Source organism: Strix aluco, chromosome 2 (assembly GCF_031877795.1).
Source record: "Strix aluco isolate bStrAlu1 chromosome 2, bStrAlu1.hap1, whole genome shotgun sequence".
Lineage (NCBI taxonomy): Eukaryota > Metazoa > Chordata > Aves > Strigiformes > Strigidae > Strix > Strix aluco.
The window spans coordinates 122,029,293-122,047,537 of record NC_133932.1 but is presented as its reverse complement, the minus strand read 5'-3'; the positions used below and the strand labels follow the sequence as shown (position 1 = coordinate 122,047,537).

General features: G+C 40.1%; 1 protein-coding gene across 5 annotated transcripts in view; it reads right to left on the bottom strand.

Annotated features, from left to right (window-relative positions):
• The window catches only part of PDGFD (platelet derived growth factor D), a 146,650-nt gene that overhangs the window by 33,925 nt on the left and 94,480 nt on the right, over window positions 1-18,245 (bottom strand). The gene's annotated exons all lie outside the window — the stretch shown is intronic.

Here is an 18,245-nt window from a genome sequence, read left to right as displayed (position 1 = left end):
TTTTGGTGCTTGTGCTGAACAGGACTCACTCATCTGTGCAAAGCACTGAATGGCACTATATGTCCTGTACAACAAAGAACACAGCCACTGTACATTAACATTGGAAGTGTCATTGCACAAATCCTCTGGGTATCTATGATTAATCTGGGCACAGGGATGAGATACATCTCATCTACCTTTGGACATCTACAAAACAAACATCTAAGCTAGTCACTTTTCTTTCCATTTACAGTCAACTAAAACTAGCATTTTTAGGGTGCAAATCATCTGATCTAATTTAGAAGCTTAATTTAGGATGACATTGCATCCAAAAAATGCTTTTTTCTCTCCATTGTCTATAAAGGGAGCCTGTGAGGACTAGATTAGATACAGATGTCAAAATTGTAGATACTGACATGTGGTTACCTGAATCCCAATCCACTTGTCTGACCAGTGATGGGCAATCATTATTTAAATAATAAAGAAATAGTTTCTGTTATCTTTTGGCAGTCTTATTCATTTCCAACTGGAATAATTAAACCATGAAAAATGGAAAAAAAGGCAGCATTACAGAATGGTTACTAAACTCACACATGTAGTGAATAGCTAATGATCAGCGTGAATGGGCAGGTAAGGAAAGTGGACTGAAGAGACAGCATACCAAGATTTTAATTTCTAATAACAGAATTTACAATGAAAAGATTTAAAGAAGATGGATCAATGCCTAAGCTCACCATTTTACAGTGACTCAGTATCTGCTATGCATTTTTTAAGTTGGCAACTGAAAGGAAAAATGGAAGAGCAGCTGCTCAGCTGATGCTCTCTAGACTCAATGCTGCATTGGACCATACATATTCTTAGGAATGGAAAACAGAAAATTGATCACATAATCTGCTAATTCGTCAGTAAAATCCTCCTTCACTCAGGAAGGAACAGAGCTGCTTTCAGATCCACACTCAATATACATGGTATTTTAATGCTTTTCATTTGCTATAGAAAAGTATTCAAATTATCTCAGAAGTCACAAGATAGTTTATTCAATATTGTTACTGTTTCTTCTTCCTTAAAATGTTCCTTTCTCTCAAATTTGAGCCAGCAAAACTGTACTGATTTCTTCGGTACATAAGATTAGTAGAAGTTAAGAAACCCCATCACACTATAGTGTCACTATGTGACCACTGAAACTTCAGGCCCTTACAATGTTAATAATTATAGGAATACAAAAGCAAAACATTACTGGTGAAATTCTTAATGCAGATTTTTTTAAATTAACAGTAAAGAGATCTGCAAATGCTATGATCAGGTCATAAATAATTCAGGATCAGTGGGCTACCTTGGCCACATTCTCTACGCATTTGGTTGCCCAGTTATTGACAAGCCATGATCTAAATTACATAAAAATGGATTTTAAAAGCTCATGGATCCTCTGGTAACAGTTGCCAGTTGCAAAACTTGGAAATCATTTCCTCTCTGTCATTAGCTTCCATTTAGCACTTCCAGAAAAAAGTGGCATTGAGTTCTGAAGCATTATTTTAAAACAGGAACAATCTGCCTCATTGAATGTTTGGAGAAGACCGCAGACAAGGAATAATTTTGTGTTCAAAGTGACGGTCCCCTTGTGTTATCTAATTGTAGATATCAAAACTGTTTCTTTAGTCTATGATTCTTTGAGATGGTTGATGCCAGGGAACCCCTCCAAAACCCTGAGATAGACATGTGTACCACCTGCTTCTTGGATCTCAAACCTGATGACTGCACATTTTGACTCTGATTATATTTCATCTACATAAACTATTCACAACTATATGGCTTTGTTCCACCATCACTCAAGGCAGCTGCAGTCATTCTTGGCTTCTCGGAGCTTTCAACCTCTGCAGTTTGAAGATTATTATCTACAGCTTCTGCTTGCAGCTATTTCAAGTAATAATATCAAAGTGGTTCTCATCATTACAAAACCCTCTCTTACTTTCTCACCATTGTCCCTTGCAGAACCTGAAGGACAAATCTATTTTCAGTGCTATCTATTTTACTCATACTACCTTCTTTACATGAATTTGCATATGATCGCTTGGCTATTGTTTTCTTCATTACTTACAATGACATTAAAACTTCTGGTTAAAACATAAAAAAAATATATCTTTTTCAACTGAATACTGGAAAAACAAGGTGGCAATAATTTGGCTACATCACCCTGACAACAGTGTTTTTATTTTCATAAGTGTGTCATGGTAACGTAACAACATTACATGAGACTTCAGGAAAGCATTGCATTAACTGTTTTACAAGCAGCAAAAATATAGGCAAAACAGGGCTACCAATCACCTTCTGATAGCAGGTACTTTTATTGAAGAAAAATGACTTCCATACCTCAACTTCCAAAATTACACCTCAGCAAGACAAATCCTGAGTCAGTGCTTAGAGTTAAATATGTATGGACATTGATATATTGTTCTTGGCTGTGTTTCAGACAAAGATAAGCTTCTCTCTCTCCTTTGCAGACTGACTTCATCTATAGTCTATCTCCCACCACTGATCTCCAATAAGTGACAAAAGTCACGGGGAATAGTCTTTGTTTCACCTAGGGCTTTCACACATGGAGATCATGAGGCAAAATCACTGCTATCAAGGACATATGAGACTGCAGAGCCAGACAGCACTGGTTGCTGAGGATGATTTGCATCCTGGGGTCCACGACCTGCAGCAGCACAGGCCTGCTGGGCTTAAGCCATGGGGTTTGGTAAGGCCAGTAGAAACAGGGAGACATCAGAAAGACACCAGGGATGAGGCTGGGAAACTCGCCAGTTTGAGAAGCATGTTGTCCGTGACTTATGTTGCTGTACCACAGATATGGCAAAACACGTGAGTCCTCCCTGCCATGCTGAATTACTGCCTCAAATTAAAAGCAAGAAACACTTTCTAACATTTCTGTGATTCTTCATTTTTTACATATTCAGCACTGTAGGCCAGCCTTTTGTCATTTAGGTGCTTGACATCTATGAGGCCTGATCCCTGGGACAGGCAATAACCGCCACAGGACAGGCAGCTCTGTCCAGTGAAAAGAAGCAGCCCCACACCTCTGTAAACTCCTCTCTAAACTCTTTCTCCTAATCTGCAGGTCTGTGGGGTGATTGAATTATGTTTGGTAAAATATTGCTTATCTGCCAGAACAACTATCAACTGTGGCTAGTAAAAGCTGAGATGATGCTCTCTGCTTCAAGGAGTGGGAAAGGTTCACAAAATAGTTGTGGTTAAGAAAAGCCCAGACAGCATCCTACACTGATATTTAGGGCCTACTGGTTTAATGACATCCTCTCCTGAAGGAGCAACCTCCTCTGTTGTGACCTTGTCATGGGAGTGGGAGAGAAGTGAGGGGGGGAAAGGTAAAAATGCAGGCATGTTCTTGGGGCAAGTAAACATGAGAAAGAGGAAGAAAGAAACAAGCTAAGGAAAAATTAACACAGAGAAGCTGAAAGTGTTGGGCTTTGTCTGTGCTCACCTCATTTGTGGTATTTAGACTCCATAGCTATAAACTATATAAAAGAGAAGCAGTTTCTAGAAATTTGCAGAAGAACAGGGCTAAGGGATTTACTGAGGCACAAAGCAGATTCTGCAAAACCAAATCAGAGGTTAAATGAGGCATGTTCAAAGAGGTCCAGTACAGAAGCAAAAAGAAGTCGGGATCTCTCACTGAAACATAAGAATTAGGGACTAGGACAGTGGGAAGGTCTCTAAGGAAAACCCAGGGTAAATTACAACTCGAAGAAAAAGATATTCAGTTATCCTAACATTTAAATTAATAAAAGGAAACTCAATGATAGCTATTTTTGAACAATAGTCAACATGTATCTATTGCATTCAGAGCTGTTTGCAGACGGGTAGCTGATAAGCAGATAAACTTGTAGTTAGTAATAATAAATAATAAGAATCTGGAAACAAGGTTGGGTTTGTTTTTTTTTTTTTTTTCCTCTATAAAAGCAATAGCACCAATATTTTCTCTGGTCATTGAATTTATACACATTACATTTTATATACAAAGTGACAGGTATTTCAAGCAAATAAACCCCAAACTCAGAACACACTGTGTAACAGCAACAGTGGAAGGTAAGTAAGAGGCAAAAGAAAAGTCATAGTTCCATTCAAAAAAATGCTGTGATAAATACTCAAGTTTGTACACTTCCACTGATTAATTATAATTTCTCATGTAGCATTTTAGTACACTCCAATTTCTATTCTTAAAGATAAATAAAAGCATAGAGATGTACACTTTGAAATATCTTTTTCTTTTACCATATTCTCAATCCATCACATTGCTATGTTTCATTTTTATATCAGAATGATATTTATTACCACTTCTCCTAAGGATGCTGAAAGATACCTATTTTCCTAAGGATGCTGAAAGATACCTATTTTCCTACAGCAGGCTATTCACTAGGAAGTCAGAGGCTGCATTTTTCTTACCTACAGTAATGGTCAAACCGCTGCTCTGTTCAGTTCTGGTGACCAAGCTTTAAAATAAAAGATGCCAAATTTGGAAAGCATGCAACAATGATTATCCGTCATCTGAAAATCATGCCTTGCAATGAAACACTAAATGAAGACCACTGTCTTCAAGGTTAGAGGTAACTTAACCTTGTCTCTCCAGATAATAACCTGTAGTTAGCTACAAGAGGCCGTTACCAATGTCAACATGCTCTTTCATCTAGCAGTGCAAGCATTTAACGAAATCAGGTAGCTGTAATCTGAAGGCAGTAATATTCAAACTGGGAGTATGAGCAAATTTTACCACCGAGGGCAACTACTACTAGAACAGGTAAGGAATGAACAAATAACTTGAACCATATTGAATTTTCTTTTCTATTTTTTGGTGCAATCCCATAAAGGCAGGCCATCCATGACATCACTATTTTAAAGTCAGTAACAAAAGTTCAGACTGTCATCAAAGTGTCTGATACCAAATGTGATAGTACGATTCTTGCCCTTTAAAAAAAGACATAAATTGAGTTTCTGAAGCCCAGTTGCAACTATATATCAGTAGTTACAACTTTATCAGTTATGACTAAGTTAATACTAGTGCAAAATGACATATAAGATTGCTCTTGATTTGATCTTACACATTTACTAGCTATAAATAAGCGGGAAGCACAAGATACTTAAAATTTCAAAAGTTTAAGGCTGTAATACTGATTTAGGTTAACTGAAGTTTGATCATTTATTTATGAAAAGTTGAAGTAAAACAGAAGCATAAAAATATATTTAATAACAGTTATGTTTGGTCAATACTTCTCTTCATCCTTCACCTAGTTTTGGTATTAGGCACTGCTGGGTGCATATTATGAGTGCCCAAGACATTGACATTTAAATGATCTCTCTAAAAGGTCAGATAATGCTTGCTCAAATGAGACAATAGCTATGCCTTTGAAAAATCAGATGTCATCTAACACTTCACTGTGCATGAGCACCCCACCACAAGAGACTGCACAGGACTTTGCTGCCATGCTGTGAAAATTGTGCATTTCCTTTAATTTTTCTATTTATCGGAGAGGCCTGTCCTTATATTTCCATGTACAAGGGATTTCGTTTGTACTAGCTACTCTGGTGCATACTGCAGTCAAGCAATTGTAAACAAAATATAAATCAACTAACATTCATTTTAAATACTCTGCAATCTCTCCTTTGCCGTTTTTACCTGAATAGCAAATTTTACTTCTGCAATTAAACACTGGGAAACAAAACTTGAAAGTCTCTTCCAGGTTGTCACTTCCAAAGCCCTCAGATTGGTTGGCGATTTCCAAGCTAAATTTATCTTTATTGCACTTATGTAAGTGCCAGCTTTGTCCTTTTCTTCTTCTCCCAAGTTTGCTTCCTGCAGTACTTCTGAAAAGATGCTGTATCTGCTCTCAGCATCCATTTTAGTACACTAAACAAGCCAAGTTGTCTTGGCCCTCAGTAAGAAATGTCCTCTCTTCCCCTGACTGTCCTGTAGCTGTTCTCTGAACACAGTCCAAGAAAGATGTGTTTGCTCTGTACTGTTGGGACCAGAACTGTACAAAGTATTCCAGAAAAGATGCAACTACTGCCTCACATGTCTTATGCCTAATACACCAGAAATTTTCTTCTCCCCTCTTTGCTAACCATTTAACAGCAAATGTTTTTCTTATTAATCTCTACATGAGTGACCTCTTTGCTCTTTTTGGGCTGTTGCATTTCACTGCAAATCAATTCTCTGGTGCTCAAGGTTACCCAGTTCTCTCTGATACTCTGAATTTCCCATTCATGAGCAATGCACTTCAGCTCTGTGTGTGCTGCAAAAGTCATTAAAATGCTACCCTGACAGGCTGTGCTCTGGTCCCTAAAAAAAACCCTGAAAATAAACCCAATCAGAAGGCCATAAGAGTACTCCCTTTAGCATTACAGCACACTGTCTCCCGTCTGACTGCCTCGTGGCTCTTTTATTAATTGCCATCTCCTCCAGTGTAAGTGATTTGTTTCCTGCGTGGCACTGGGTGAGATGCTCCTCTGATGTCCAATTAGGTTTGCTATACAGCATTTCCTTCTTCTCCAGACTATCCTCCAGTTTGTCATGAGCTCCTTTGATAAAAAAGATGTGGAGTTTTTTTTAGTTTCCTGTATCTTTAACCACCTTCTCTGCTGACAGTAAGCTTTCTAGGTCAGACTACTGAGCATGAGTTGCCCTGGCCACTCTCCTGCCATTGATGTTATAGACTGCCACTGCATTTGCTGTTTCCACGTGAGCCCTGGATCACCTTATCGCTACCCAGGGATGCAAGCAGGTGCATTAAGCTAAGACTAAGGCTGCACCCTGCTCCCTTTATATTACTATTGTATGGAAAGGGAGACTTGCTTTCAGCAGTCACTCTTCATGTCTTAGGGTTTACAGTGCCCATCTCTTGGCACTGACAGTGAAGGGTGCTGAAGGTAACCGGGCTCCTTGCTCACCTTGGTTCAGTATCTAAGCATACCTGGGCCACAGTGCCAGCTTTTTGCAGAGCTTGCTGGTCCCCTGTGATGCCACATGCCACCTCTGCCAGGATGGTGGGGAGTGGACATCAAGAGGAGTCCTGGTCAGCACGATGCTGCACATCAAAATGGTGTCGGGGAGTTGCCAGGTGGAAAAGCGCTTGGGAGGAGTGACCCCAGGAGCCAAAAACTTGCTCCCAGGTCAGAGTCCAGTGTCCTTGAGAGCACTCTGGTGAACTTCTGCCATGTTGACTGACAGGCTTTTGGAAGCAGCCTCCCTGGTAATAGGCCAATCTGTCCTGAATAAAACTGAAAAAGCTGACACTTCACTTGCTTGGCAGTGTCCAGGTGGGCAAAAAAGTCTTTTGGAGTTAACAGAAGGCAGTGACAGCTGGTTACTTCAGGTCCTCCTTCTTGGTGTGACTCATACCAATAATGGGAATGTACTGAGAGGCCCCATTACTCGGGGTAGAAGGAAAACTATTAATGAAAGAAAACCTCCTAGGAGCTAATTATTAATTTTCTGTCTTCTTTCCACTTAGGTTTCTATCTATTATAGATTTAAGCATGCTCTATAATTAGTGGAAAATAATAATTAACAAATACAGCCTAATTTTCTTTAATATTCCAAGTTTTCTGTTGTTCTAGTAGGAGGATCTGTTACGTTCTCTGACATGCATACTCACGTTTTCAGACGTGATTTGGGAGAAACACAGGCGGTATAATAATAATAATGAAAAACTCTAATGGAGCTAAGCAAATTTAATTCCAAAGCTGAGGACACAGTGTAAAAAGGTACTGGTAAGGGACATTAGCTGTCCTAGCAGCAATCCCAGCCTATTGATTTTTTGTGAAAGATCCATTTGTTTTTGAGCTCTCTCCCAGAGGATGCCATTTAATTCTGCAGTAAGCATGCAGAAGGAGCATGTGTTATGTTTCACAGATAATGCAGAGCAAAACAATTTGTTCAACCTCCTCCGTTGACTGTAAGGCATTGTGTTTTCTAGGACAACAAAAAGGGACTGCTATACAAACCTTCTATGATGATAACAATAATCACAAAAATAGCAAGAACGCACAATCTCTGAAGAGCACAAGAACTGTTTTCTCTTAGCTTTTCCAGGTTTTTGATGGGATCGAAAGCAGCTGATTTATTGCAAACAGCATGGGATACTGCTTATTGGGAATTTCTTTTAACTTGAGTTTCATCAAGCTGCTAGAGTAAGGAAAAGAAAACTACTCAGACTGGACTTCCAGCCCCAGATCTGTTCCTAAAAAAATGCCACTGCTGTTAAAGCTAACTACTAGTACCTTAGAACAGTCACACTTCTCATTTCTCCTATGCATTATTCTTACAAGCATCAATTATAAGTAACCCTATGAATGAAGACTAGGTAAAAAGAAAGTATCTTACATTTGCCACATTTTTGTAAACAATCTGACTAAACCATGTCATCAGTTTTGGGATCAGCTTACCAAAAGCCAGCTTGGGAACTCCTTCTAAACACCAAACTGAGACCACTATCTCAGGACCAGGAAGGTGTGTACTGGGTCAGAATTAGTGTGTGACACGTTTTATTTAAATTCTGACTAAATATAATCATAACCAAATAGACTAAGGATGGCTGTAGAACTATAATAGGCTAAACAGTTTTCAAGCCATGGAAATCAAGAGGAACAGGTTATTTCAGTTTTATACTAATGACCTGGAAAATGTCACAGAAGTTGAAGCTGGGAAAAAAAAAAGTTGGAAAAAAAGAAAGAAAAAAAATTGTGAACACCCTTTAATACAAAGAAATATGTTGGGACTACCAGAGGTCAGAAGCAGGGTAAGGAAAGAAAAATAAGCTTTCATTTAGAAGAATGTAAATGGAGAAAAAGGTACAAGCCACAAACTATTTGATGGCACACATGGACTCAAAAAGGAACTTGTGCCAAGAGACTGGGCTGAGCAAAGAAGAAAAACATGAAACTAATCTGGAACGTGACATGGTGGCACAGCATGCAGAATGGTTTATGCCTGCACACACAGAGTCTCCTCCAGGGCATGGGGAGATGCTTTCCCCATTCCAAGGGGATACCACACCACCACAAATCACCACCTCCCAGGGGACCACAGGCAGAGGTGGGGGCCTCTCTTCACTGGTGGGGGTGTGTGAGCATCTGCATGTCTTCATCACCTTCCCACGAGTGCAGAACAGGGTCGTACTCAGAAGAGAGCAAGGTCTGTGGGTGCAAGTGGCTTCTATGGATACTGAACATGGGTGTTCTCCAGACAACAGGCATAGCCAGTTATTTTTAAACTACTTGGGTAAACTACTTGATTGTCAGTATCAATAAGAATTGCAAGAGGTAGCTTCATACCCCATCTATGAAGATGCCATGGTGGCACCAAACCCATGCCATCCTGGCCTCACAGTGCTGGTCTGTTCAGGCCAGGTTTTTAGGCTGTCCAACTCCATCAGCAATGAAAACTTACAGGGAGAAAACACAGGGAGAATGCTCTTGCATGTTCTGTCAGAAAGACTTTGCTCCGTGGTTCAGAATCTCCAAGTCGTTCCCGAACACCAGACAGCATTTTTAATGTACCAAACCTACAAACTGATGACTTTTTACTGCTGGTTTTAATACAGCCCTCCTGGACACCCTGTCCATCTTTGTTCAGGATGACAAACCCTCCTGGACAGTTGCTGCAGTTCTCTGCTTTTAATCTATTTCTTAACGCACCTGGAAAATGTACCTGAACCAGAACTGAGCTAGCAATGCCAGCACACAAAGTTGCTGCTAAGGTGGGAAAGCAGAGTGCTTACTTTCACATGTTTCTGATGGAGATAAATTACATATATAGGGAGAAGTGTATCCTATTTTCTGCTGCCTTATATTACCTGCCCCGACTGCTCTTTTTTTTTTCCCTTCAGAGTTTAATAAGACTGTATAAACTCATGCATATGCAGAAAAGGGGCGGAAAGCCTGAATAAGAATATGACTGATATATCCAGGCCTTTCACTAACCATGAGCATAAGAAAGCACATAGGACCTTATGTTCATCATGCCTGCCTAGAGGACAGGCAGCTCAGACCTAATATGGACATGTAGTACAATGCACATGTTGAAATAAGGATTTCATTTCCAGTCAGACGCAAAAGTTTCACCTCATCTGTAAAAACAGCAATTGCTTTCTGTTTGGTTTAGGTACCCATACCTACACAGTATTCCCAATTTCTGTTCACTTCTAGAGAAAGCAAAGTTTTCAGCAGCCTATATTTCCATCACTAGCAGCCTCTTCAGTATGCAACACAAACCATATGGAGCAGTCAGACTACCTGTCCTCGTAGCATCCAGGTTCTTCCAGACATTTTTTTGTTTCAAGTTTATTGACCAGACCTTGGTGTGAGATAAATTTTTGTGGCCCAAAGGTGGTTGTTTTACCCTGCCTTAAAGCAGTTGAAAAATTAGATTCATTCTTTCTAGGCTGTTTTCCCAAGTTTAACGGTTTGTTTGTTCTTTTTATTTTTTTTCTCAAAGATAAGATTCTCTTTTAAAATTACTCGTAATTCTGCAAACATTGAACCCCAGGGCTCACAGATGCCATTAACTGTCATGCACAGTGCTGCCAAGCAGTGACAACAAAATGAAAGAAAAGACCGACCTCCATGGAAGAAATTTTGGGCTACATCTGTATTAGTAAATAAAATGAGGTAGAGATTGATCAGATATGGTATGACTCATGTCCTAGGACATAACTATTACCCTGTAAAACACAGTGGCCACAACAAACTGCATATTGGAAACAGTCTGAGGCCCATGCTGGCCCCAAACTAGCTGTGCTAAAAATGTGAGAGCGTAAACAACCCTGTGCCTATGTTTTGGCTCACATCCAGCCTGTTTAATAGTCTTTACTGACAATGTGGGATACATAGACTTCTTTATTAGAGGGTCTGATCCTGCAAGAGCTTGTATTTATGTTTCATTATATGATTGACGGTTGGACAACAATGGTGCCTACAATCAAGAGCATGCAATGAGACAACACAGTGCCCAATTCCTACAGCCCGAGGGAAACTTCCATTACAGAATATTTTTTACTACACATCACCTAAGAATACATCAGGACACAAATATTGATTAAAAGGAAGCATTTTTATGGATGTCAAGATCAGAAGTATCATTAAAAGAAAAGGCTTCTGCAGCTTAAGAAAAGAAGGGAACTTGCAACAATTTGTACAATTAAAATATTTCCCCAAACAAACATATTAAAATGAAAAAAACCCTGTTGTCAAAGGTCACAGAAAAATTGAATGTTACTTGATTCTGCTGAAAATGATCTGCAACAAGATACAAAAATTCCACAGATCTAAAAATTATTTTTAGCTTTCAGTGTTGCAGATGTTGCAAAATCTGACCCTGTGTAGTTACAGTCTCAGACCTTCTCTAATTAAGCACTGACTGGTCATCAAACTGACAACGGAGGAAAACAGAACTGCATTTTTCTTGGTATTACAAGAGATTGGAAATGTGATAGATTTTTTTTGGCATGGCATGTATGTTCAAAATCAGTTCAACATGGAGAGAAATGTGTGGGTTGAAAAACAGAGAAGGGGTTGTTAGCAAAGGATTATGGTAACAACACAGGCATTGGGTTTGAGGAGGTGTTCAGTTCAGTAACACAAAGCTCAGCACCAGGCAGGGGCTTATTTTATGGAACAGTGTCATTTAGTCAAAAATTTTCTAGTAAGATTTATCTTATCGAGTCTAAAGTGACAGGAACCCTGCAACTAATAAAAGATGTGTGTGTGAATATGCATGTGTAAGGGAAAAACAGAAACACTCTGTGACGTATCTGTCATCTGTGTTATTATGAAGACATGCATGGGCTTTATCAAGTACTCAGAGCAAAACAGAAGGTCATAAATTTAAGAAAGATGTATGCATAGAAAATCAGATTTATACAGTGCCATGACTGACTTTGGAAATGTGGTATATAGCATGAAGGTCATTGAAGCTAGAAGCAACGTGCTGAGCACAATGTGTCAGCCTGCAAGCACACCAGCTTCTCCAGCATGAAGGAAGGACCTTACCAGAAGACCTGTGACTAGAACTGCAGAGTCAGAATAAGACTAAGAATTGTTAAAAGGAAGTGTAGAGATCCCAAGAGTTCCAGTTATGATGTTGCCCAAGGAGGAGGGGAGGGATGAGAATAGCTACCAGCCTTCTCCCACCCACTAAACCAGTTGCAAGCGGCTCAGCGTGATCTGAAGCCAATTTTTACTGTTTCATCTTCCTGGTTTGGAATCTGGGATTGCTGTTCTCCATTTTGCAATCATACAATTTCTTAAACTAGAGAGGACCTCAGGTAAGTCTGGCAGGCACAAAAAAAGCAAGCATCCAAATAGAAGAGCGTAGCAGACAAACCTCTTTTTTCATCATTCTCAGTTTGGCCATGCAGCCCACCCCTCTGGCACAGTGTCCCAGAGTACAAGCAGGAACAACACCAGCGTGCCTCTGTAGCATCTTTTAGAAGTTAATCTTGTGGCATTTTACAAAGGCTCGTTGTGCCTGTCTTTGGGGTGGGAAGACCTGAGGCTGTGAGAAGGTGTCAGGGCAAGCCGTGGTGGAGCCTGGCCAGGAGTCATGGCTTCGAGGCCAGCACCCTCCCTGAGGCCATGATGCTGCATCCAAACCCACAGGCAATGCAACAGCAGGCACAGCCATCTTCACTGACGACATGGAAAAATCACAAATATTATCACAACCCAGCAAGGGGACAATTCACCCTAGAAAAATGCAAACTAATGTGTTCCTAAATTACATGCTGAGCAGAAGGAGGAACCTGGGAAACTAGGGAGCTCAAAGATGGACTGAGCTGACAAACACATTAAAAGACACATTCCCAGCGTTAGGGCAGTCAAGCTGGCCACCACCATAGAGACCTGCCTAAGCAGGGTACCATGGCAAGTGATACTCCACCCATAAGACAGCCCTGGTGATGCTTGAACCGCCAGATTCACTTCCCTTCACTACCACTGAGACATTGTAAAAGGTTGGGAAAATCTGAGGGAATTTTGAAAAGGACATCAAAAACTGAGGGGATTGGATAGGCTGAATTTTTGGGAAAGATTAAAAGCTAAATATGGACATCGATGCTTGAATAAGCAATAAGCAAAGAAGTGTGAGAGCACTCTGCAAATATCTGAAGGAGATAGACACCCACGACAAAGAGAACAGACTATCATAAATTAGGAAGGAGTATAATTGCAGGCAACGGTATGGCATTAAAACCAGGAAAATTAAAACTGATTATCAAAGAAAAAATGTCTTTCCAACAGTGATTTATTGGTCCATGGTTTAGTCTCCCATGAGGTATGCTCCTATGCTTGTTATATTTAAAAATTATACTAGATGAACAACCAATGAATTTACGATACAGAAAATTCTTGTCCTTAGAGAAAAATGGGCTGAATGACCTCATATCTTTAAATTATCAGATTGTAGGTTTGGCTGCATTACACATTACTGAACAAAAAAAAAAAAGCCTACAACCTCCCCTACATTTAGACTCAGAAATCTTAAAACAATCAGTATCATTTGATCCAGGCCTGTAAGTATTTTCCAGCAGTTACAGTTGTTGCAACAAACAAGGCAAACATTTATTCTGTAAGCAATTAAACATGCCTTATACACAATGCATTTTTTCCCCCAGCTTGCCAAGAATGACAAACTCACATTGAACAGTGCTAAGGTTGAAACAGACCCTGCAACCCAAACTTGGGCTAGAACAGTACAAGAGCAGGATTGTGCTGCCAGGCTTTGTAAGATAACAACACATAGTCAAATAAATAGTATTTGTGGAATACAAAATATGAAGTTGAGCCTAGGAGTCCACCTCTCCACAAGACTGTGAAGACATGCAATTCTTGTTTTGATTTAAAAGACAACTTGCAACCAACACCTGCTGTGATGGGTTTTCACAAGTTCCTCAGTGCAGGTTGGAAGTCTAGCATGTTTCAATTCACCAGTCACTTCCTCTGGAAGTCTGTCAGAAGAAAATTCTGAAAGGAGACTGACTTCCTACTCTTCTCCAACACAGTTGGCACACATTAAAGTTAAGCTGCACCTTCAGCTTTTGTGGAAAATCTAGAGCAGAGACTGCTCAACAGGGACAGGGCCTGGGAAGAACAGGTCATTTCCTCCTCCCTTGTGGCCATGGTGGTAGGAGGGACCAGCCTTGCCACACTGCAGCACCAGGAGTTAACTAACACCTCTTTGCAGCATTGTAATACATCCTTAGTGACTAATTAACCTTTCTACAGAATCAAACATGGCAACTCTGTTCTCCCTACAAATCTGTCATCTATAATTAGATTTCTATAAATCATCCTCCAGAGTCACCAAACCAAAATAAAAGGTAAGTTCTTCATATATTATCATAATTTCACATGCTAACATTCTTCAGATGTTGCTAAAGTGGAATTAAAGGACAGAATATGGATTTACAGAGACAGCATTACATCCTCAAGACAACGATCTAAAATAGTCCCACTTTTCAAACAAATAATGAGATAGACCGGTTAATGAGTGTTGTTAAAAAAGTCTGACAGCATAAACTCACTTCATGTTCATAGACACTGATGTGTGGTTTAAGGTAAACTTACATGAGAACGGTTGGTTTTAATCTTCCTCTTCAGTGTAGACACAGAGAGGTCCACACATCTACCAGCAGCACTGATGTGGTGGGCATGTCCTGTTTGCCACTGTATTTCCCATCTCTCCTGCTGCCCTCCTAATGGTCAACCCTAAGCAGACAAATTAGCTACAAGGTCTTTCCATGTCTTCTAACAGGAGCTGCTATTGGTTTGTCCCTATTGCAGTGTCGAAATATCATGTCCAAGCTATTGATATTTTCTGTTTGGTTACACAGAAATGGGAAACAAAGTCAGGGAACAGGATGGCCTTTGCCCTCTCCCAGGTTATGCTCGTTATGGCACAGAAAATATACCCTTTCGTTTCACGCATTACAATTTGCAGTGCTGGATCCATCCTAACTTTCTGCTACCTATACATGTTTAATGTTAATTAAGAGTATTTCTTTTTGGATACCCCGAAAAAGCTGTCCAACGTACTTGGTAAGTAGCATTAATGATTTTAAAACTGGCAAGCTCTAAAAAAAGCCTGAAATATTAAATCCTTTTTAAAACTAATTGATTTGCTCAGAGTAGTTTTAATACAAAATATCCTGAATATCCTCCATCCATTCTTTAACCACCACTCATTCACAAGACTTCCAAACTGTTAGGAATCAATTTATTTCTCTAATTATCAATGGTTACTTAAGATTTTTCCAACAAATTTGGGGATGTGTTTCATTTCCCACTTGTCCAATAGCACAATTTTGCCACTGACCAGTAATCCATAACTCTAGCTCACTGGAAGTCTATTTGTAGTGTACTCTGTGTTTTTATTTACCAGAGATTTCTTGACTCTAACTGATATTTGAAGAACAGTGAAAAGATTAGCTTTCATATAGATTTTTTTTATGTATCCAGCTATTTTAGGACTAGAAACTGATTATGAACCTGGAAGTAGCATGGACATACAAGCTGAAGGAACAAACAACTCACCATGAATTTCACACATCCCCTCACTAAGCCAAGTACAGTGGCCAGTTGCTATGAGATTGGGGTTCCCTTCATTCATTTAATTAAAAAAACAAAGTCACTATTCTGCCAGTATTGCACATTTCCCAACAACTGCAACATTCCTGTGGCCCTTATCTGCTATTCCTACACGTTATGTAGTTGCTTGATCTTATTAGTAATATGGTTGCATGCTTCTTGGAATTTGCATCTTCCAATTTGTTTCTGCTTGTGTTTTGCAAGAAATCCTGTTGATGCTGAATAAGGCTTTTGAGCTTCTACAAAGAATAAACTATGATTTTTTTTGTCTAACAGGGGTAACCTTCTTGTACTGCACATGGTGGTCTTTTTCTGCTTTTGTCTTTGTATCTCTAACTTACCTTGGAAAAGAAGGAACTTCCTCTGGGTCACTGATATCCTCAGGAATTCTTAAAACAGGTAAGTACTGCCAGCAGGAAATGCAGTCCTTCAAAATCTAAAGCCGTACTAAATGAACAATGCCTCCAAGTCTTGTTGGAGTCAACTATTTGGGACAGGATACTGGATTTTAAAATAACATGCTTGTGTTTGTATAACTCCTTGAAGATGTTAAGTGTTACATTTTCTTGTCCTTGGCCACTGCCACGAGTTTGGTGAATTCTCAAACTGTGCATAACAAACTACTGGATTAAAGACATAGCATTTTCAACAGGAATTGGATATCAACAGGATTGCTGTTATGTTAAGACAGATTGATGACAATGTCCTGCAAAGGAGCCACACTTTAACTGAGCTGTCAACAAATCAGGGATAGAGGAGAGCAAATGTTCAAACAAAAAAACTGCCAGGCACACATACTTGCAGCTGGGAAAACACAGACACTAAGGTCTATTTTCCCTTCTGATTAAAACAATTGTTTTATCAGTTGAAGTCTGACAGCTTCCAGAAGCTTCTATGTGCTTACCGGGTCCTGCTGCTTCTGGTTTTGGTATCTTCCTTGCCAGAAGGTCTGCATTTGCCTGGCCATAACTCAACTCCTCACCCATGTTCCCAGATGACTCTTTTCACTTTTGAAACATCCCCAAACCCAGCCCTACTGCTCCTCAAGTTCACAGTCAGAGGTTTTGTTGACAGAGGCTGGTGTAGTGAAAGAGCCCTGCTTTTGTCTTGCTTTGTGGCCGATACACATCTGCCCTCCCTCCTCTCCTAGACCCAGTCTTTCCTATTTCAGGTCCAATGCCTGTTTAAAATCTCCAATTCATTTGCCTCTTTTCCTTCCTAACCATGCTGACACAACTCCTCTGGTTTACACAAATCCCTCCTTCCCTTCATTCCCTTGTTAAAAATGTTTCCTTAATTGCCACTCACCCCTCTCAGTCCAACTGAAACTGCTTTCATGTTCCTGTAATGAACAAGTGACACATTGACATCTCCCTGGTAAAGAGGTAAGGCTTCTTCTTCCTCATCTTTCATGATGTGTTTGATAAGCTTGATATTGTCAGTCACACACTCTCTGTCCTTTGGTTTTTTATTTTTTCCTTTCAGCTTTCAAGAATCTTTGCTTATTTGGGACTTCTTCTGGCTCTTCTGACCATTGTGTTTTGGTATTTCTGCTGCTTTCTTTCTCTCGGTGGACTTGACTCTTCCACGTGTATGCCTGCCTTACCCACAATTATTTCTGAACTTGGACTATACATAACTCTTCTCCCTTGTCTCTGCTGCTGCTGCTGTTCATTGCCGTTCCTGGACGATCCTCTATCAGTCCTTCCCTCTAGTACTTGTAGCAACCTCTGACGCCAAGCTCGTAGGTGATTCCTCTTCTCCCTGAAACCTAATTTTGTTCACCACTCTCTTACCAGTGTCATCTCTGACTTACAAATGCCTTTAGAAATTAGGACACAAGACAGGGAGATTCCTAATGAAATTTATAGTTCAGAGAGTCACATAGTAGAAGTATTGGGATCAATCTTTGTGTCTGAGACAACAAGAGTAAACATGGAAGGGGCATCAGACCTTTAGAAGTGACCTGCCAAGAGAAGGACTACATTATACCACAATCCAGGGAAACCTGGGAGTAGATGCAGTCTGGGAAAACTGAAGTGTGGGGACAGGTCAGGTCATAGCTTTGGCTGAAGTCCCCAGCCTCCCTCTGACTCAGACGCTGCCTTCAGCTGGTGGGGTCTCGGGCTTGGAAACCTGCAAGGTTTTCCACCAGAGGAGATGGGGTGGGTGAGACTTAGGAGTTAGGCAGTAAAGGTTTGGGGTTTTGGAAGGTGTGATAAGATGTTGGAGGGAGAAATAGCTGTTGGTTAGATGCAAACATTGAAATGAATCTTTTAATTAGGAACTTCGGCTGCCCCTGGAGCGGCCAACGATGTCTGTGAAACCACTTGTCCAGGCATGCCTTCTCAACCCAAGTATGCTGTTTTCTTATTGCCGACCTACCTGACCCCCAGTTTTGCTTCTTTTGTATTCTTCACTATCTTTTGTTCTGCTCTGAGTGCTGGGAAAACTGGAACATTGTTGCCTACCACACTGCTTGACTTGTTTACCACACTACCTTCCCTTCTTCATCAAACCCTGATGAAGGACAGGTTAGGTCCTGTAAGGTGAATTAAGCATCAGATTAAGACTTGCTAGATTCTCAGGAACCTTCATTAAATGGAAAGCATTTC